We start from the raw sequence: 13,917 nt of genomic DNA on the forward strand, positions 1-13,917 counted from the left end.
GGTTCCTTAGAACACCTGGTAGCACTGGTAAAGAATCTGCTTCCAACTTGAAAGTGTTGTTTATTTGATGAATAAGAGAAGTTATGGATTTGCAAGTTTCCCCAATATCTGGCTTGACAATTGCACATTACTATCTACGGCACCTCAGCTTACATTGACCACAAAACACAAAGAGGTAGTGGCCATGGGGACAACCATCACCATCATCTTAAGTACAACCAATTTAAGGGGTGTGGGAGGTTATGTAGAAGCATCCCAGCCACCGTGACCATTGTGAACCAGATTGTGACAACCAGTGGACTACAACCCTCATTGTTTTATCTTGGACTGTTGCATCTATGGTATCTATCTATCTATCTAGTTTATGGTTTTGTCCCCAATGAGCCCCATTCAGTTGTATAGAACTCATCAGTAAGGCCTATTTGTGCCCACTTTTTATGAAGTAAAAATACTGATTTACAGGCACTGTACAGGAATCCTCATCTGTATTTTCAGCTTTGGGCTCGACTTGGAGCATGGGCAAAGCTTAGTGACGTCACCGCTGCAGTGTGCTAGCAACAGGACCCAGCAGAGGACAGCAGCAGTGAGATCACTAAGCTCCGCCCATGCTCCAAGTCAGGCCCGGAGCTTAAGGTACCGAAGAAGATTGCTGGAGAGCGACAGCACAGAATGGGGCAAGGTAAGTACCGTTGTCATCAGCGACACCTGCACTACCTGTCTTTACCAACAGGTTAGTGCAGGCGACACTGATGACAGCTTTCCTTTAAAACCTGCAAAGTTGTCCACCCATAAGGGCAACTCACATTTAAAACTTGGTTCCTACTCTCAATGCACAATATTGTAGCACACATTCATGTGTTCTTTTTCCTCTCTAGCTTTTAGAATCTTCTGTAGTGCATCCTGACAAGAAATTTTTCAGGCTATACAAAAAAATGCATTTATTTGAATGGATGCATTTACTACTTAGACAAAAGTGTGAAACATGAAGTTTGTCTTTAAGTTACCCATGTGGGTGGGCAACTTTTGCCAGGAATTGACATTTTTTGAGAGAAAAAAAGTGAAAAAAAAAACAAGTCACCGTTGTAAGGGTCCCTGTTCTTGTGATCATTCCCTATATTGTGGATAGAAAAACCATTTTATTTTGGATATCCCCTTAGACAAACCATTTTATTTTGGATATCCCATTTGAAAAGACCATCATTGATATCATAATATGATCAAATATTTGCAATCTGAGAAAGATAAATACTTTTTTAACCCTAAGTGGACTTTCTCATTCCCTAAAACAGAGGCAACTACCTGATGAATTCTGCTGAATTCTGCTAAATTAAATGTAAGCTGTAAGACTGTGGAGCAATTTCTACTTCAACTGCTTGAAGAGCCAGATAGCTGGCAGCGCCCACACTTCTCACTTTAATGAGTTCTGATTAGATCGATAACTAAAAAGTTTTGTGCAGCGACTGACACAAGACATGAATCAACACTTCATACTTAACACAAAAAAGGTGTTTTTTTCTCCCTGCACAACCACAGTCTTTTGATAATGTGGTAGCGGGGTGTGATGAGGGCAGATATTGTTACCCTAGGGGCAGATGGAATTAACCTCTTGTATTCGTGACACCAGGGTGTGGTTTATCCTCAATACCACCAGAAGATATACCGCTAGATCCTGGGCTAGGCAGGGGGGCAATAATGACTCTGACGCCAAGTTATGGACAACGGTGGCTTTACTGAGGGTAGACAGATGGTAAAGTCTATACAATTCAGCCAGGGCCCACGGAGGTGACCAGTGACTCAGAGACCGCTTGCTGGGATTTGTGGTTGGACTGGACAATTTAATGCAGGCCACTCTGACTTGACTGACAACTGACAAAGCTATGACTGTAGCTTACTTGCAATTGACTGTGGCTGCAGACTTGACGTGAGGCCTCCAATGACTCTGGACAGACACCTTGACTTGACTGCTGGACCTCAACAATAAGAGAGCAAGCTAGCTCCACCCAGGGCTTATATGGGGGAGACTAGCAGGAAGCCCACAGGTCACCCCTGGGATCACCTGGTCACTAGTACCTCCTGGGTAACAATCACATGGTACATTTCTTAAAGCAACAATACATTATATATTACAATACATAGCAAAACATATCTACAGGGGGGAAACAAGCACAAGGGGCCCAGGGGACACTGAAGGGAGGCTGCCAGACAGGGCAGCAAGGGTACGTGGGAACACCTCCCATACTGGGCCATCACAATAACTAGCAAGGAACTTTTACTCAGGGAGCCACTGTAGACTGCTAAAAATAATTTTCCTATGAACAGATGAGCAACATCCATACAACTGAAAATCCTGTACGTTGTATTTAAATCCGGTAAGTTTTAGTAAATTTAGTAAATTATGGGTCATAATGAAAAAAGACTATTACGTAAAATGAACAAAAAATTCACAATATGCACCACTTATTTCAGCCTTTTACATATTGACAAGTTTAACTCTACCTCAGAAGCCAATACAAGTGATTGAAATCTCTGAATGCTGGGGTACTGCCAGTATATATAGAGCAGTGTTAAGGATATGCTCAAAGATGTATTATTAACAACTAAAAAGAAGCCAGCCATTATGTCACTGCAGATCATACAAGGACATACAGTACCCTGAATACAATACTGCAACCTGCTGCAACATTATGTATTATATTGCCACACACTGTGCCCTGAACCGAATAATTGTGCCACTCTGTCCCTTGACACAATAAATATGTGATTGTACCCCCTCAAACCAAGAATTATGCTACTGTACTTTCTAATGAACTGTGCCACTGTCCCCATAATAATCTGTGCCACTGTTCCCATAATGAAGTGTGCCACTTCCCTCCCTAATGAAGTGTTCTATTGTCCCCCTAATGAACTGTTCCATTGTGCCCATAATGAAGTGTGCCACTGCCCCCCCAATGAAGTGTTCTATTGTCCCCTTAATAAAGTGTGCCATTGTCTCGCAATGCACTAATGCTAGTGTCCTTATGGCCATAATAAACTGTACCACTGTGACCATAATGATCTGTGCCACTGTTCCATAAGGAACTGTGCCACTGTCCCCATAAAGATCTTTGCCACTGTCCTGAATGAACTGTGCCACTGCCCCCATAATAAAGCATGCCAATGGGCCCATAATAAAGTGGGCCACTGTGCCCATAATGATCCGTGCCATTGCCCCATAATGCTGTGTTCCAATGCCCAGATAATAACGGTGCCACTGCCCCATAATACAACATGCTACTGCCCCAGTAATGAAGTGTGCCCCTGTGCCCATAATGATTTGTTCCACTGCCCTGGTAATGAAGTGTGCCACTATGCCCATTATGATCTGTGCCACTGTCCCTCAATGAACTGTGACAGTACCATTATGTCCTCTGATGACCTTTATCACTGTGCCTTTAAATTCATGTTTTCCAACCTTTGTCTCACCACCTGTTGCAAACTACAATTCTCATCATGCACTGACATTTTGCAACAATTGAAGAGCCGCAGGTTGAGGAACATGTCCCTCTGAGAATACTGTCCTGGGTCCACTGCTGTTTTACTGCTCTGGACTCTTCTAGACAGGCCTGGACAGAGCAGAATGATGCAGCATCATAGGGGAAGTGCTGGTCAGCCAGGCAGGAAGCTGATGCTCAGCTGTTCTATTGCCTCAATGGGCCTCATTTACTAAGAGTTTCGGGTTTTTACTAGTGTGACAAGTTGTTTCAGACCTGCAGGATTCCTCTCTAGTCACTATTGGGAAAAGTCGGGAACATTTTCTGACCAGCTTTTTCTAGGTCGATATTTCCAGCCATTTACCCACAGGATTTTCTGTGAATTCCATAGTAAATCGGTCGGGTTGTGAAAATACGCCCCTTTTGTGGCAGACCACGCACCCTTTTGTGGCAGACCACGCCCCCTTTTCGGGTTTGTCGGATTTTTCAGGCGCACACTGTCACACACTGGCGCAGACATGTCTCAGAGAAAATAACCAGACAAAAACTGGTCGGTTTCAGCTTAGTAAATGAGGGCCAAATGTCTTTAAGACATTGGTACAATGGAATGCAGGGAGAGCTCTTCCCCAAATCGGTTGGAAGGGATGGAGGCCCTGGTTGTCCTCCCATTGATGCTGTCTGCTTGCTGGTCTGAACAATTAATCTATTTATATCCAGGACTGGAGGAAAGAAGGTTTCTACACCAGCACAGACAGAGGTTCTTTACTGTAACATATGAACTATGTTACTATGGACTTGAACCTTATACTTAGTGCCAGATTATTAAATGGAAGACAAAAACACCCCTGGACAACATTCAGTGTTCCACAGAGTGGAAACATTCCTTCCTGACCCACACTGCCAATTCAGACTTAGAGCCCTATTACATTATTGGCCAAATCCCTTTTCAAGTATAGTGTAGGAAAAAAAATTCTTCACCTTTAATTTGTACGGTAGTAATGTGTATGCACGCTAAATTTGGTAAATGGTTGCATGGCATGTGATAAATATGTGTCACGATGCCGGCTGGCAGGTAGTGGATCCTCTGTGCCAGAGAGGGATTGGCGTGGACCGTGCTAGTGGATCGGTTCTAAGTCACTACTGATTTTCACCAGAGCCCGCCGCAAAGCGGGATGGTCTTGCTGCGGCGGTAGTGACCAGGTCGTATCCACTAGCAACGGCTCAACCTCTCTGACTGCTGAAGATAGGCGCGGTACAAGGGAGTAGACAGAAGCAAGGTCGGACGTAGCAGAAGGTCGGGGCAGGCAGCAAGGATCGTAGTCAGGGGCAACGGCAGGAGGTCTGGAACACAGGCTAGGAACACACAAGGAAACGCTTTCACTGGCACAATGGCAACAAGATCCGGCAAGGAAGTGCAGGGGAAGTGAGGTATTAATAGGGAAGTGCACAGGTGAAGATACAGATTGGAACCACTGCGCCAATCAGCGGCGCAGTGGCCCTTTAAATCGCAAAGACCCGGCGCGCGCGCGCCCTAGGGAGCGGGGCCGCGCGCGCCGGGACAGGACCGACGGAGAGCGAGTCAGGTACGGGAGCCGGGGTGCGCATCGCGAGCGGGCGCCACCCGCATCGCGAATCGCATCCCGGCTGGAGGCGGTATCGCAGCGCCCCGGGTCAGTGGATCTGACCGGAGCGCTGCAGTGAGGAGAGTGTAGCGAGCGCTCCGGAGAGGAGCGGGGACCCGGAGCGCTCGGCGTAACAGTACCCCCCCCCTTGGGTCTCCCCCTCTTCTTAGAGCCTGAGAACCTGAGGATCAGACTTTTGTCTAGAATATTGTCCTCAGGTTCCCAGGATCTCTCTTCTGGACCACAACCCTCCCAATCAACTTAAAAAAAGGTTTTCCCTCTGACCTTCTTGGATGCCAGAATCTCTTTGACGGAGAAGATGTCCGAGGAGCCGGAAACAGGAGTGGGGGAAACAAGTTTGGGAGAGAAACGGTTGATGATGAGTGGTTTAAGAAGAGAAACGTGAAAGGCATTAGGAATACGAAGAGAAGGAGGAAGAAGAAGTTTGTAAGAGACAGGATTAATCTGGCACAAAATTTTGAAAGGACCAAGATAGCGTGGTCCCAACTTGTAGCTAGGGACACGGAAGCGGACATATTTAGCGGAGAGCCATACCTTGTCTCCAGGAGAAAAAATGGGAGGAGCTCTTCTTTTCTTATCCGCAAATTTCTTCATGCGTGATGAAGCCTGTAAGAGAGAATTTTGGGTCTCTCTCCATATGATGGAAAGATCACGAGAAATTTCATCCACAGCGGGCAGACCAGAGGGCAAGGGGGTAGGGAGGGGGGGAAGAGGGTGACGGCCGTACACCACGAAAAATGGGGATTTGGAGGAAGATTCAGAGACTCTGAAGTTATACGAGAATTCGGCCCATGGTAGAAGATCTGCCCAATCATCCTGGCGGGAGGAAACAAAATGTCGTAAATAATCACCCAAGACCTGGTTAATTCTTTCTACTTGTCCATTGGATTGAGGATGATATGCAGAAGAAAAGTTTAATTTAATCTTGAGTTGTTTACAGAGAGCCCTCCAGAATTTTGACACGAATTGGACGCCTCTATCCGAGACGATTTGTGTGGGCAACCCGTGAAGACGAAAAATGTGTACAAAAAATTGTTTAGCCAACTGAGGCGCTGAAGGAAGACCAGGAAGAGGGATGAAATGTGCCATTTTGGAGAATCGATCAACGACCACCCAAATAACAGTGTTGCCACGGGATGGGGGTAAGTCAGTAATAAAATCCATACCAATCAGAGACCAAGGCTGTTCGGGGACAGGCAGAGGATGAAGAAAACCAGCGGGCTTCTGGCGAGGAGTCTTATCGCGGGCACAGACAGTGCAGGCTCGTACAAAGTCCACGACATCCGTCTCCAGAGTCGGCCACCAATAGAAGCGAGAGATGAGTTGCACAGATTTCTTGATGCCTGCATGACCTGCGAGATGGGAGGAGTGACCCCATTTGAGGATTCCGAGGCGTTGGCGTGTAGAGACGAAGGTCTTTCCTGGAGGAGTTTGCCTGATGGAGGCTGGAGAAGAGGAAATCAGGCAGTCAGGAGGAATGATGTGTTGCGGAGAGAGTTCAACTTCCGAAGCATCCGAGGAACGAGAGAGAGCATCGGCCCTAATGTTCTTATCGGCAGGCCGAAAGTGAATTTCGAAATTAAATCGGGCAAAGAACAGAGACCACCTGGCCTGGCGAGGATTCAGCCGTTGGGCAGACTGGAGGTAGGAGAGGTTCTTGTGATCGGTGTAAATAATAACTGGAAATCTTGATCCTTCCAGCAGATGCCTCCATTCCTCAAGTGCTAATTTAATGGCTAGAAGCTCTCGATCCCCGATGGAGTAGTTCCTCTCCGCCGGAGAGAAGGTCCTAGAAAAAAAACCACAAGTAACAGCATGCCCGGAAGAATTTTTTTGTAGAAGGACCGCTCCAGCTCCTACAGAGGAGGCATCAACCTCCAATAGGAAGGGTTTAGATGGGTCAGGTCTGGAGAGCACGGGAGCCGAAGAAAAGGCAGACTTGAGCCGTTTAAAGGCGTCTTCCGCTTGAGGAGGCCAAGACTTGGGATCGGCATTTTTTTTGGTTAAAGCCACGATAGGAGCCACAACGGTAGAAAAATGTGGAATAAATTGCCTGTAATAATTGGCGAACCCCAAAAAACGTTGGATAGCACGGAGTCCGGAGGGGCGTGGCCAATCTAAGACGGCAGAGAGTTTGTCTGGATCCATTTGTAGTCCCTGGCCAGAGACCAAGTATCCTAGGAAAGGAAGAGATTGGCATTCAAACAGACATTTCTCTATCTTAGCATAAAGTTGATTGTCACGAAGTCTTTGAAGAACCATACGGACATGCTGGCGGTGTTCTTCTAGATTGGCAGAAAAAATCAGGATATCGTCCAGATATACAACAACACAGGAGTATAAGAGATCACGAAAAATTTCATTAACAAAGTCTTGGAAGACGGCAGGGGCGTTGCACAGGCCAAAGGGCATGACCAGATACTCAAAGTGTCCATCTCTAGTGTTAAATGCCCTTTTCCATTCATCCCCCTCTCTGATGCGGATGAGATTATAAGCACCTCTTAAGTCCAGTTTGGTAAAGATGTGGGCACCTTGGAGGCGATCAAAGAGTTCAGAGATGAGGGGTAGGGGGTAGCGGTTCTTTACCGTGATTTTATTAAGACCGCGGTAGTCGATTTAAGGACGTAGAGAGCCATCTTTTTTGGACACAAAGAAGAATCCGGCTCCGGCAGGAGAGGAGGATTTACGGATAAAGCCCTTTTTTAAATTTTCCTGGATGTATTCAGACATGGCAAGAGTCTCAGGGGCGGACAGAGGATAAATTCTGCCCCGGGGTGGAGTAGTGCCCGGAAGGAGGTCAATAGGACAATCATAAGGCCTGTGAGGAGGTAGAGTCTCAGCTTGTTTTTTGCAAAAAACATCCGCAAAGTCCATATAGGCCTTAGGGAGACCGGTTACAGGAGGAACCACAGAGTCACGGCAAGGGGTACTGGGAACCGGTTTTAGGCAGTCCTTGAAACAAGAGGGCCCCCAACTCTTGATCTCCCCAGTGGACCAATCCAGGATTGGGGAATGAAGTTGAAGCCAGGGTAGTCCAAGGAGAATTTCGGAAGTGCAATTGGGGAGGACCAACAATTCAATCTTCTCGTGATGAGGTCCGATGCACATTAGAAGGGGCTCCGTGCGGAAACGTATGGTACAGTCCAATCTTTCATTGTTTACACAATTGATGTAGAGGGGTCTGGCGAGACTGGTCACCGGGATGTTGAACCTGTTGACGAGAGAGGCCAAAATAAAGTTTCCTGCAGATCCGGAATCCAAGAAGGCCATAGTAGAGAAGGAGAAGGCAGAGGCAGATATCCGCACAGGCACAGTAAGACGTGGAGAAGCAGAGTAGACATCAAGGACTGTCTCACCTTTGTGCGGAGTCAGCGTACGTCTTTCCAGGCGGGGAGGACGGATAGGACAATCCTTCAGGAAGTGTTCAGTACTGGCACAGTACAGGCAGAGATTCTCCATGCGGCGTCGTGTCCTCTCTTGAGGTGTCAGGCGAGACCGGTCGACCTGCATAGCCTCCACGGCGGGAGGCACAGGAGCGGATTGCAGGGGACCAGAGGAGAGAGGAGCCGGGGAGAAAAAACGCCTCGTGCGAACAAAGTCCATATCCTGGCGGAGCTCCTGACGCCTTTCGGAAAAACGCATGTCAATGCGAGTGGCTAGATGAATGAGTTCATGTAGATTAGCAGGAATTTCTCGTGCGGCCAGAACATCCTTAATGTTGCTGGATAGGCCTTTTTTAAAGGTCGCGCAGAGGGCCTCATTATTCCAGGATAATTCTGAAGCAAGAGTACGGAATTGTACGGCGTACTCGCCAACGGAAGAATTACCCTGGACCAGGTTCAACAGGGCAGTCTCAGCAGAAGAGGCTCGGGCAGGTTCCTCAAAGACACTTCGAATTTCCGAGAAGAAGAAGTGTATAGAGGCAGTTACGGGGTCATTGCGGTCCCAGAGCGGTGTGGCCCATGATAGAGCTTTTCCAGACAGAAGGCTGACTACGAAAGCCACCTTAGACCTTTCAGTAGGAAACTGGTCCGACATCATCTCCAAGTGCAGGGAACACTGGGAAAGAAAGCCACGGCAAAACTTGGAGTCCCCATCAAATTTATCCGGCAAGGATAGTCGTAGACCAGAAGCGGCCACTCGCTGCGGAGGAGGTGCAGGAGCTGGCGGAGGAGATGATTGCTGAAGCTGTGGTAGTAGCTGCTGTAGCATCACGGTCAGTTGAGACAGCTGTTGGCCTTGTTGCGCTATCTGTTGTGACTGCTGGGCGACCACCGTGGTGAGGTCAGCGACAACTGGCAGAGGAACTTCAGCGGGATCCATGGCCGGATCTACTGTCACGATGCCGGCTGGCAGGTAGTGGATCCTCTGTGCCAGAGAGGGATTGGCGTGGACCGTGCTAGTGGATCGGTTCTAAGTCACTACTGGTTTTCACCAGAGCCCGCCGCAAAGCGGGATGGTCTTGCTGCGGCGGTAGTGACCAGGTCGTATCCACTAGCAACGGCTCAACCTCTCTGACTGCTGAAGATAGGCGCGGTACAAGGGAGTAGACAGAAGCAAGGTCGGACGTAGCAGAAGGTCGGGGCAGGCAGCAAGGATCGTAGTCAGGGGCAACGGCAGGAGGTCTGGAACACAGGCTAGGAACACACAAGGAAACGCTTTCACTGGCACAATGGCAACAAGATCCGGCAAGGAAGTGCAGGGGAAGTGAGGTATTAATAGGGAAGTGCACAGGTGAAGATACAGATTGGAACCACTGCGCCAATCAGCGGCGCAGTGGCCCTTTAAATCGCAAAGACCCGGCGCGCGTGCGCCCTAGGGAGCGGGGCCGCGCGCGCCGGGACAGGACCGACGGAGAGCGAGTCAGGTACGGGAGCCGGGGTGCGCATCGCGAGCGGGCGCCACCCGCATCGCGAATCGCATCCCGGCTGGAGGCGGTATCGCAGCGCCCCGGGTCAGTGGATCTGACCGGAGCGCTGCAGTGAGGAGAGTGTAGCGAGCGCTCCGGGGAGGAGCGGGGACCCGGAGCGCTCGGCGTAACAATATGGTACTAAAATTTTTCTTTTAAATGACACTTCAGTACACCACTTTGTATGGTTCCTCCTGCAGCGTTTTTACCCACTGCACCAAAATGTAAGACTTTTTACAAATTCCGTCCACAGCCAGTTTTGTTAGCCAGGTCACAGCTGGTGTAGATTTGAAGGCTTAGGAACGGATTCACACATGATAAATTCATGATCTCTGCAAACAGTTAACAAGACTATGGCATAACTACACAATTTTAAAGAAAAGCTTCTAACCAAAAGTTGCAATGAAAAGTCTCTAAACATAAACTGCGACAAATTATGCAACAACTCAAACAAAATCAGGGTAAAACCAATGATAAATTCCCTTCATCATTATGTTGTTTTTATATAAAAGATATGTGACATGATAATTTATGGGCAACTTTGAGGTTTTTATGAAGCAGTATTGAAAAATGTGATAAAATATAGTTTTGGGCTACAATAAATATTCTGTTCTTGTTAGAGTTTAGTTATATTTTTTGAGTAAAAAAGTAGCCTAATGTCTAATGTCTTCCTAAAAGGAGAACTTTTTTTTAAAAATCAACTGGTGCAAGAAAGTTAAACAGATTTGTAAACCACTTCCATTTAAAAATCTTAACCCTTCTAGTACGTATAAGCTACTGTATATTACAATTATACAACAGAGAAATTTGTAAAGTTATTTCCAGCCTGACAACAGAGCTCTCTGCTGACACCTCTGTCAGTGTCAGGAACTGTCCAGAGGAAGAGAGGTTTTCTATGGGGATATGATACTAATTTGGACAGTTCCTGACACGGATAGAGGTGCCAGCAGAGAGCACTGTTGTCAGGCAGAAATGAAATTCACAAATGTTTTATACAGCAGCTAATAAGTACTGCAAGGATAAAGATTTTTCTAATAGAAGCAATTTACAAATCTGTTTAACTTTCAGGCACCAGTTGATTTGAAAACATTTGTTTTCTACTTGTTTCCACCGGAATTCCCCTTTAGGGAATTTAAACTAGAAAGGTTCTTAAAGGTGTACTCCTGTGGAAAACTTTTTTTTTTAAATGAAATAATGCCAGAAAGTTAAACAGATTTGTAAATTACTTCTATAAAAAAAAAAAAATCTTAGTCCTTCCAGTACTTTTTATGGGCTATATACTACAGAAGAAATGCTTTACTTTTTGGATTTCTCTGATGTCACGACCACAGTGCTCTCTGCTGACCTCTGCTGTCCATTTTTGGAACTGTCCAGAGCAGGAGAAAATCTCCATAGCAAACATATGCTGCTCTGGACAGTTCTTAAAATGGACAGCAGAGGTCAGCAGAGAGCGCTGTGGTCGTGACACCAGAGAAATCCAAAAAAGAAAAGCATTTCCTCTGTAGTATACAGCCCATAAAATGTATTGAAAGGATTAAGATTTTTAATAGAAGTAATTTACAAATCTGTTTAACTTTCTGGCACCAGTTCATTAAAAAAAAAAAAGTTTTCCACGGGAGTACTCCTTTAAGCATTTAGCCAACATAAAGATAAAATCATTGAAAAATATACATTAGGGTCATGTCATAGCCCAATGGAATATACTGTAGAAGTAAAAGATGCTTTAAAATTAATGAATGTAAATAGCAAAATGTATTGTTTTGGGGCTATTCACAAATATATATTTTAAAGTTATCTTTGAAGTATTAAAATTTTTCCTTCCCTATTTAAAGTTGGAATATGTAATAGGTTTCCATTCGTAGTTTTTTTTCTTTCATGAGGAAAGTTCATTATTTTTAATGAATAGGAGGCTGAAAAAGCCTTTATACAGTCTAATAAAAATCTCCAAAATCGACATTGCAGAAACAATTTTTAGGCAAATTAAATAACTCCTATGTCGCTTACCTATTGCTCAGTTTAAAATAAAATATTTGTACCTGAATAAGCTGCTGCCAAGAATCAAGTAATTTATTAAATTGTGTTCATTATTTAAATGTAAAGGTACTATCTTTGAATTTGACTTCATAATATAGAGTAAGAGTAGATGCTTCCACTATTTGCCATTGTTGAATCACAAAGGATTTTCTTGTGGTACATGGAGTTAGTACATTAGGTCTGTATTTTATATATCAACTATCACTGCTTAACATGCTTGCATTGTTCAAAGGTTGATATCTTCTTCTTCAGTTTCATCTTTCTTCTTTATACATCACAATAAGGTTACTTATAAACTCCATCTCCTATGTGGCTTCCGGGTTATTTCCCAGTCACCAGCACATTCCCTGACCACTACTCCTTTTGAACATCGTTTTCTCTGACCATATTTTTCTCATAGCGGTCACACATCTTCAATAGTGATGAGCGGCATTGCCCATATTCGAATTCGCGATATTCGCATATGTGAGTATTTGCGTATTCGCATATTTGAATATTCGCATATTCTCGTATTCAAGGAAGAAAACTGTGAGGGGGTGGGCAACTTTACTATTGGTTGATAGGGATGTTGTTGATAACCTCTGACAAGTGTATTTGCATCATTTTAATTGGCCCACAAGTGAAAAGAAGGAATATGCAAATATTCCCATATGCGTATATGCGCATATACGAATATTCACATATGCAAATATTCAGATATGCGCATATGTGGAAAAAAAAGAGAATATTCGCAATTTCAAATATATAGCGAATATATTGGCAATATTCACGATAAAAGTTTGAAATTCGAATATTCACGCCCAACACTAATCTTTAACAACCTGTACTAGTTGAGATACTTCCACATAGAAGAATTCTCAATGTGGGAAACCCAAACCAATCACTGATTCCTGAAGTCTGCTAGTCATTATTAGACTTTCTCCATTAAAAATTGTACTAACTAGGAATAGATCATGACTAAGCACCATCTATTATGGACATTGATGGTAACTTTAACACCCCAGGACTGCCACAAGTGGTAGCTGGCAAGGCAGGCAGAACAGGACAAACTGACACTAAAGATAGCAGAAGACGCAGCGAAGCTGATTAAGGTGTTTGCTAACAGAGCAGGTACAGAGATGAGGCAACAGGCAAGTCCAGTATACAGGAGCGATCAGTAACAAAGGAAAAGCAGGCAGACAGAGACCATAGCAGGTCAGGAATACACAACCTTGCAGAGGCCAGGAACAGCACGAGTGGCAGATTTATATAGGGAGTTCCTGGCTGGGATGGGAGGAGGACCAGTGGCCAGAGTGGAAACTGCATCATGAGATACATCAGAGCAGTACGACCAGAAAGTACAGCAGACACATGGCACAGAGAATGTTGCCCGACGCTGGTAATAACCTGGACACATGGTAAACTAATCGTTGCCAAGCAGCAGCATTACAGTAACTTTGCACCCGTCCCCTCTTGTTTGGCTAATAATGTAATAGGGCTATAAGTCTGAACAATTGCCATGTGGGGTCAGGAAGGAAGGTTCTGTGGAACACTGAATGTTGTTCAGGGGGAGTTTTGTCTTTCCAATTCCTTTTTTATGGGGGTTATCTCACATGCCTTATGTTAAGTTCCCACATCGTAAGATTTTGTTTATTATTTTATACATGCATTTTTGTCTGTAATCAGTTATCAAAATAGCTGTTTATTTTTGATTATGGACAGATCATATAAAATGCCACACACAATTTACTCTTTTAATGTTTTGACATAAGTTGAAAATACACACAGTTCAATCACAGACTGGTTTGGTCATCTACCGCATAGAAAATAGAAAACAGAGGAAAATGTCCAGCGTTGTTCCTTAGATCTGCCTCAAAACTTC

At 45.1% G+C, this 13,917-nt stretch overlaps 1 protein-coding gene across 1 annotated transcript in view; it reads right to left on the minus strand.

The window, feature by feature from the left end:
- DOC2B (double C2 domain beta) overlaps positions 1-13,917 on the minus strand; it is a 740,104-nt gene that overhangs the window by 357,583 nt on the left and 368,604 nt on the right. The gene's annotated exons all lie outside the window — the stretch shown is intronic.

Source organism: Hyla sarda, chromosome 2, assembly GCF_029499605.1.
Source record: "Hyla sarda isolate aHylSar1 chromosome 2, aHylSar1.hap1, whole genome shotgun sequence".
In the NCBI taxonomy this organism is placed as follows: Eukaryota; Metazoa; Chordata; class Amphibia; order Anura; family Hylidae; genus Hyla; species Hyla sarda.